Source organism: Lycium ferocissimum, chromosome 8 (assembly GCF_029784015.1).
Source record: "Lycium ferocissimum isolate CSIRO_LF1 chromosome 8, AGI_CSIRO_Lferr_CH_V1, whole genome shotgun sequence".
Lineage (NCBI taxonomy): Eukaryota > Viridiplantae > Streptophyta > Magnoliopsida > Solanales > Solanaceae > Lycium > Lycium ferocissimum.
In genome coordinates, this window is record NC_081349.1 from 28,550,260 (window position 1) to 28,558,478 (window position 8,219).

An 8,219-nucleotide genomic window follows, 5' to 3' on the forward strand; every position below is an offset into this window, starting at 1 on the left:
TTGGAGTTCGTTTATTTGCTGGGTGCGTTTAGATAATAAGGATCTTCATCACTCCCATAATTATCACCACTATCATGTCTCACTTTGAATGATCCATAACATAAACAGAGGCCATATGTTATATAGCACGCTCGACATGTCGAGGCCATATGTTATATAAGCACACTCGTACATAAGTCGAGGCCATATATTATATAGCACACTCGTACATGTCGAGGCCATATGTTATATAGCACGCTCAAACATGTCATGAAATCATCTAGAACCTTAGGCTTGAAAATCTCTAGGATTGGAGTCATCATAAGATTCTTCAGAAACTATAGACTTCTGGCATTTCTAGGAGTAAAAATATTATGGATGTCATGTATGGAATCAAAACATAGGAATCATGTACCTTTGAAAGAAAGTGGACGAGCCTTAACATACCTGGAAGCTTACATTTCACTTTCCAACTTACTTCTTGCCTTGCAATACGTAAGATCATTCATAGTCTCGTAATCTACATATAAAATCATTCATACTATTGTTAGGCCCGTTGTTATATACTTATCTTAAGCCTTCAAATAAATCTTTCTAGAATCTGCCGAAATTTCAGCAAAGATCTTCTCTCTCGTTTATATGCCCAAATTTCAAAATCTCAATTCAAAGAACCAACAACAACAACAATAATACCAACATCAACAACAATATTATCAACACCAAAATATTCCATAAACATCCCATACGATGTTTTATCCAATTTCTTGACCCATAAATTCGTTATATGCTCATTTAGTAACTTTTCCTCCGTAGATAAGCTTAAATCAATACTAATAAGGAAAGATTCATACCTTTCACCCGCTAGCACTGCAATATCTTCGATTATCACCTTGAATCCAAGCCAAGTTCCTCCGCAATTCCATATTATAATCGCACCATGTGTTGTCCAAACTTAAATTCGGGGATTTCACTTAATTTGCGTTAAAATCTAGTGGACGGAAGTTGGGAGAGTTTTCTAGAGAATTTGAGAAATGTTTGGAGAATTTTTTTTTTTTTGGGGCTGAAAAATGAGGGGTTTTAGCCCTTAAATAGTGAGCTAAAGTCAGTATACTGTAGCGCATCTTCATCGTTCACCGTTCATCGTTCACCGTTGCATCGTTCATCCCCGGAAATTATTTCGAGACCTAAAACTTTTATACACCGATCTCTTTATTTGCATACTTGGATATGACCAAAACTCCATACAGTCTGTATAACTTGTTCAACATCCCAAACTTATTATTTTTTTTTCTTTTTCGATTCGTTTAACCTCCAACCTTCATGACATTTACTTATCACTTGTTGAACATAACGTAAACAATTATAACTTCAAACATAATCATGTCCTTTGAGCTTATGTGACTAACCTATGATGCAACTTAACGCACGAAAATACGGGATGTAACATTTCAAATTCTAAATTTGTCTTTAATATGATGATAGTTCAGCATATATAAGTGTGTAGTTACTCATTCTAAATGTACCTACATACTTAACATTTAATATGTACATTATATTGTATGTGCATATTTCAGTTGCGTGAGCAACTTGTTCAAATCTAGATGTGAAAAATTATCTTGTCAGCTTTGTGGATAAATTGTCAAGATATATGCAAGCTAACTCAAACAGCACTAATGTATTTTAAAAATATATTTATCAAGACCAAAAAGAAGATATGAGTATCTCCAAAGGAAAAAAGAGGTAGAAAAATACTCAAAACAATAAAGAAAGCAAAGTTAGATTGATTAATCACCGAAAAATATGATAGAATGACTAGAATTTCTTCATCTTTAATTCAAGATTTTAAAATTTAATTTATGAGAATTGAGCTAACGCCTTCTTTCTAATAGACCTTGCGCAGCATAAATTTAAATTAATCAGACCAAATATTTATATATAGAAAAATGTCGCTCAATTATTTACCTTTCAAGAAGAAAAAAAAAGTTTTTGAGATTTTTTTTTTAATCCTTTGTGGGGAAATTAAGACTTGTACTAGTATATATTGATAGGAAAACACTTGTTCAATTAGTAATTTGACAAGTGTAGAAGTGACTTTCACGATTTAAATGTTAGTTTTTTTTAATCTTGGGTGGTGGGATTCTTTACCTTATTTTATTTCTCATCTTTAACTTTATCTTCTTCTTTTTTTTCCTTTTAATTTTAGGGATAATAATATTTATTGTCCTTCAGTTATTCATAAATTTTGTTTTTTAGTCCTTGTGATATATAACTCAGCCTATTTAATATTCAATTCATTTGCGTATTTTTTATTCCTTTATATAGAAAAATATTATATTCGAATTATTTTTAGAATTATGTTAACACTACAAACTTAACATATCGCACTAGTAATTAAGTGGAGGAACAATTATTAGTCATAGTAAATTTATTAATTTCACAAGCACATAACACAAAATTGTGCGTTTCAATCAATTAAAGGTTAAATATGGTTAGTGTTATATTACAAGGACTAAAAACAAAATCTATTAATAACCGAAGATTGAAAGTGCGATTAACCCTTAATTTTATCTCTTTCTTTAACATTAACTTTTTTTTAAAAAAAAAAATCAATTCTATTGGCTGTCTCCCTAAAACCAGCTACTTGTCCCTTCCTACCAAGTTTATCCATCTACATCTATATTGTACTTTCCCACACTTTCTTTTTTCTCTCTCTCCGTAAAATATTGGTGGTCCCAAGTTCACAAAACAAACCTCACATCACATGCAATGCTTGATTACTCAAGACGTTAGATGATCATACAGATAATCTTTTTTGGTTTTTCATCTGTCTTTCTTTATCCGTATTGAAGTCTGACTATATTTGAATTCACGCCGTGTAGGATTTATTTGAAAGGAAGCACTAGCTACCGAGAATTTTTTCATATCAAGGATTCGAAACCGAGATCTTTGGTTAAGGAGGAGCAGCCTCAACCGCTGCACCACATCCTTTAGTGGTGATAATACAAATAATCATATTATTATCCGAAATCGGCTAATTGAGTTATGACCGATACCATTAAGGGGTATAGTGGGATGAAATGGATGAAGTCTCGTGTTCAAGCTTTAAGAATGAAAATACTCTTGATAGAAAGGTAGTCTCGTGTTCCTTTGAAAATCCGATAAAGCCTTTCCCTATTATGGCTACACGTCGCACGAGAATTTAAATTAGTTAAACTAGTACTTTTTAAATACTACTCTAATTAAACAAAAGAAAAGTTATGACCCATACTTTTATTTAATCAATTTTGATCCGCACAATCTTATGACACTTACCATTAATGGGTGGGATAAATGAAATTCATCTAACTACTTTATATGCACGAATCTGAATTAATTAAATCAATAATTTTCGAATACTAAATAGTTAAACCAAAATAAAAGTGATGACTTGTAGTTTTAATTAATCAATTTTGACTCGCTCAATCTCGATTCAAGCCGCTCATGTAACACCTCTAAGTATGTTTTATTATCAGTTTGAATAAAAAGTGATAAGTAAATATTCATAGTAAGATTAAACAGCTTGTTTCGACAAGTTTCGAAAAAGTCAAAAATGTTTTTTTTTTTAAATAATACATATTTTAGAAATATTAGTTGAAGTGTTTGATCAATTTTTTTTTAAATTTTTTTTTGCCTTCATTTTGAAAGTAATCCATCATAAACTTTTTCTCTTCGTTTCTAAACAAAATTCTCGCTTTTTTTATTATTTTATAATCTATCAACACAAGCCTAAACCAATCGAGAAACTGAATAGTAAAAATTTGTGGAACGTTTCCAGTTCGCTACGTAATCGTCCCAAAGGTTTGAACTCCAAATTTATAGTTTTATTTACTGACAAAGATACGTAGTTTTCTGTCTCGTTTATCTATTGCTATATACTTCAGATCTAGATATTATGTTACTACACGTCAAGGACATTAATATTTTTCATTACATATTGATAGAAACCAAGGTTTCTGGATAAAGCTATTGTTTGTGCCAAAATTCTTTTTAAATCATTGGATATTACGGAAGACTTGTTTATATAATTGAAGATATGTTAGAGAAAAAAATTACATTGTCAAAAAGTTAGTTCCGAATATCTTAAAAGGATATCATCGTAACATTTAATAAGATTAATTTTTTAAGAAGGAACTTTTGATCAACCAACCAGACACTGAATGTAAATAATATTTAAACAAAAATGTTTTTTTTTTTAAAATAATTAATGGGATGTTGAAGTGTTTGGCCAATTTTTTTAAATTTTTTTTTTAGTGTTTTTGAGTAGTAGCAAAAATTGTTTTCAAGAGCTGAAAAAAATATCTTTTCTTCAGAAGCTCTTTTGAAACCTTGGACAAACACAAAATTGTTGCTCTAATATTGCAAAAGTGTTATCCAAATTGATTACACCAATACAACTTTTACATCTCTATATCTATCTATATTATTATAAAAGCATGAATTTAAATATTGAATGACCAAAATATCCTTTAAATATTAAACGACTTTTATATCCTTAACTATTTAATTAATTACTTGTCAAAAAAGTTAGTTCCTTATTGGATACAATCGTAACATTTAATAAGTAATTAGTAGGAACCTGAAACCAACCAACACTAGGATCTTTTAAACTTTAATGGGATGTTGCGTTCAATTAACATTAAACAACCGAATTACACGTGTTATTGAAGATATCAAGTCAAACACATATTATCTCTATATTAAGAGTTTTCAATGTAAAGCGGCTTATACACCGAGGAGATAACAATTTTTTTTTTTTTTGGTATCTTGCGTTATTTATAGGGAAAAGGGTCAAATATATCCCTCTACTTTAGTTTAATAGTTAAATATACCCTCCGTTAGTCAAAGTAGATAAATATACCCCTTCCGTTAAGACAACACACAAATATACCCCTCAGTTGACTGAATCCCCAATTCCACCATTATTTATCTGATTTAACTTTAAAAAAACCATGCCCGACCCGCAAATTAAATTCTTTCCACCTAAATATACCCACCACCACTACAACCGACCCAACACAACCAGTAAATTCAACACAACCAGTAAATTCTTCATAAACATCCTTAACCATGTCCTCAGACATCACTGAACAAAACAAAAAAAGATCATTCGATCTCAGTAAATACATTAAATCCTTAATACAGTATTGAATATCATATGCAAAATACCAGAGAAAGCATGATTGTCATCAGTCAAACATGATTATTATAATAATTCACATGATTATTATAAAATACTTAGGTATCCAACAGAGAGTTTTGGCTTGGAGCAAACTGAGATAAATTTCTTCAAGTATCATTGTATCACATATCCAGGTAGCTAGTAACATTAAATCAATAAAAATGAAAGCTTTAGGCTCAAAAAATCTAGAAAATCCCTGCCACAAGCCTCCTTTCTAAACAACGGTCCTCCAATCTAAAATTAAAAACTAAAAATCAACAATCTCTTGAAGTTTTAGGCACAAAACAATTGGGGTTGTGGTTAAGGATGGTTATGAAGAATTTACTGGTTGTGGTAGTGGAAGTGGTGGTGGTGGTTGTGTTGGGTCGGTTGTAGTGGTGGTAGGTATATTTGGGTGGAAAGAATTTTAATTTGCTGGTCGGGGCGGGTCGGGCATGGGTTTTTTAAAGTTAAATCGGGTAATTAATGGTGGAATTAGGGATTCTGTCGACTGAGGGGTATATTTGTGTACTTTCTTAACGGAAGGGGTATATTTGTGTACTTTCTTAACGGAAGAGGTATATTTATCTACTTTAACGGAAGGGGTATATTTATCCACTTTGACAAACGGAGGGTATATTTAACTATTAAACTAAAGTAGAGGGGTATATTTGACCCTTTTCCCTTATTTATATGCAAGTTGGTTGATATTTTGTTCACTCTTTATTGGTTAAATTGAGATTCTTTATATGTATGTAGGCATGGTTAGTAGTCGAAAGGGAGATATGTTGATTTAAAGATTGAATTGTAAAGGGACGCTAGCTACTAAAATATAGCTTTAAATTTAAAGAGTTAGTGGGACTATATACAATGTTTGTTAGTTATTTTTTTCCTTGATAATATGATCATGCGCTTTTGCTTTTTCCTTATATTCGAGATTGTTTCCGATCTAGCTAATTTCAATTATTTATTACAATAAGAGGATTTGAAGAGGAAGATATTAGTTTATTAGTTATTGGACGGTTTTAATTTGTGGGATCAACTAAAGAGAATTTATGAGGAAGTTAGAAGAATTAAAGATCAGCGAATCCTATGGTGTTAAGCAACTAAGTCGGTAATTATGTACTTTGTTTTAAAAGTTTAAGTTAGTTCAGGACTCTTCCTTCTCAGTATCGGATAACTTGATCGCACACAAGAAAATATTACTTTGAGTTATTATATAATCTAATTGGAATTACGTTGAAAGTGAAAATTTTTGTTAACAAATAACCCGAAATTTTGATAACAAATAATAATAATAATAATAATAATAATTATAAAAATGAATCTTCAAGACAAATGATTGATTAACTGTGTATATACGTGCAATTATAATCAATTAAATATCGATGTTAAAATATTAATGTGCAGCGCACATTCGTAATAACTAGTTATTTTAAAAGCATGAATATAAATTTTGGTTGATCAAAATATCCTTTCAAATATTGAACGACTTTTACGTCCTTTATTAATTATATAATTTCTATAACACTAATGTACAAAAATGTTAAAGTGTTGAAACTTGATTAAACTCTGTTATATAATTCTTGTCTAATACTGAAACTTGATTAAACTCTGTTATATAATTCTTGTCTAATACTGCTGCACAACACAAGGCCAATAATTCTTATTATGATAGAAGTTATGTAGCAACGAACAAAGTTAACTTCAGAATGCTTAGGAAGTACTAATTATTGCTCCCTCGGGAAAAAAAAGTGTCCGCTTAGCCTCTCTTTTTTGAGTAAAAAAGAGTGTCACTTATCAAATCAAGAAATAATTAACCTTTTTTTCTTCAGATTTTTCCCTATTAAGTGCTATGTGACCAAATCTCAATACCTATTTAACTAGGGGCTGTTTAGTCAAATTACCTCTTTTTGTCTAGAAATTAATATTTTCTTAAAGAGTGTGTAAATGGCTAAGTGGATACTCTTTTTGATCCGGAGGGAGTATAAGTTAGTATGTAACGACAAAGATAGTAGCTTCCTACATCTATTCAAGATCTGATCAAGGAGAAAATGTATATTAATATGGTAAGAAGCCACTTCAAATTAAAGAGAACATAGTGTACTAATATCCCAACACATGGTAAGAAGCCAGTGAAAAAAATTCAACGTGTTTTACTTTAGAAAATAGTATAACACGAGTTTTAACTCCTACCAGAGAAATTAAGGTGCGTACATTGAAGGTACTAACAATTTTATCGTTATAAAGTTTATATATCTTTGATAGGAAAAAGAGAAGGAAGCTGGGAGTTCTTAAATCTTTGAAGTCAAAGTAGCAGAATAGAATTTATTTGCAGATATTTTTAGTCCGAATTTAAGTTAATTATATTTAGTTTTTTTTTTTTTTTTTTTTTTTTTTTTTTTTAATTATATTTAGTTTTTTTATTAGATACCATACCACTGAGCCATCCCTCACTTGTCTTAGTTTTTTTTTTTTTTTTTTTTTTTTTTTTTATTTTTTTTTTTTTGCTTTTCCTTCTTTTAATTTTGTCTTTTTAATCCTTTTTAGCTCTTTTTCTGAATGATTATTGTGTTGTTTTTGCGTAGATATCATTTTGATTTTTGATAGGGAACACTTCCTCCTTTAATGGAACTTACACATGGTGGATTAAGATGCAGCTTTAAGGGTTAACATGTCTTGATTTGTATCCAATCTATTTTAACTGTAAATGCTTGTTCTTGGTTATACTTGTATTGAATTATTGTAGTATTTCTCTCTCTCTTTAGCATCATTAGCAGATTATACATAGACGAAGGTTAGGAAACATTGATGTAGATACTGAAGAGAACATAACTGGTAAGTGTTAATTGTTAAAATCAAAATTGGCCGAGGTTTTCTTTTCATCGAAGGAAATTGGTAGATAATTTATCAATTGTAAGTATAACTCGGCCTAATTGCTAGACCTAATATGAACTTGCATAAGCTTGGAGTATTTGGACATATTGTATGCTACCTATTCTTAAAGTTCAAGATCATACAGGATTAAATTTTAAAGGAATTA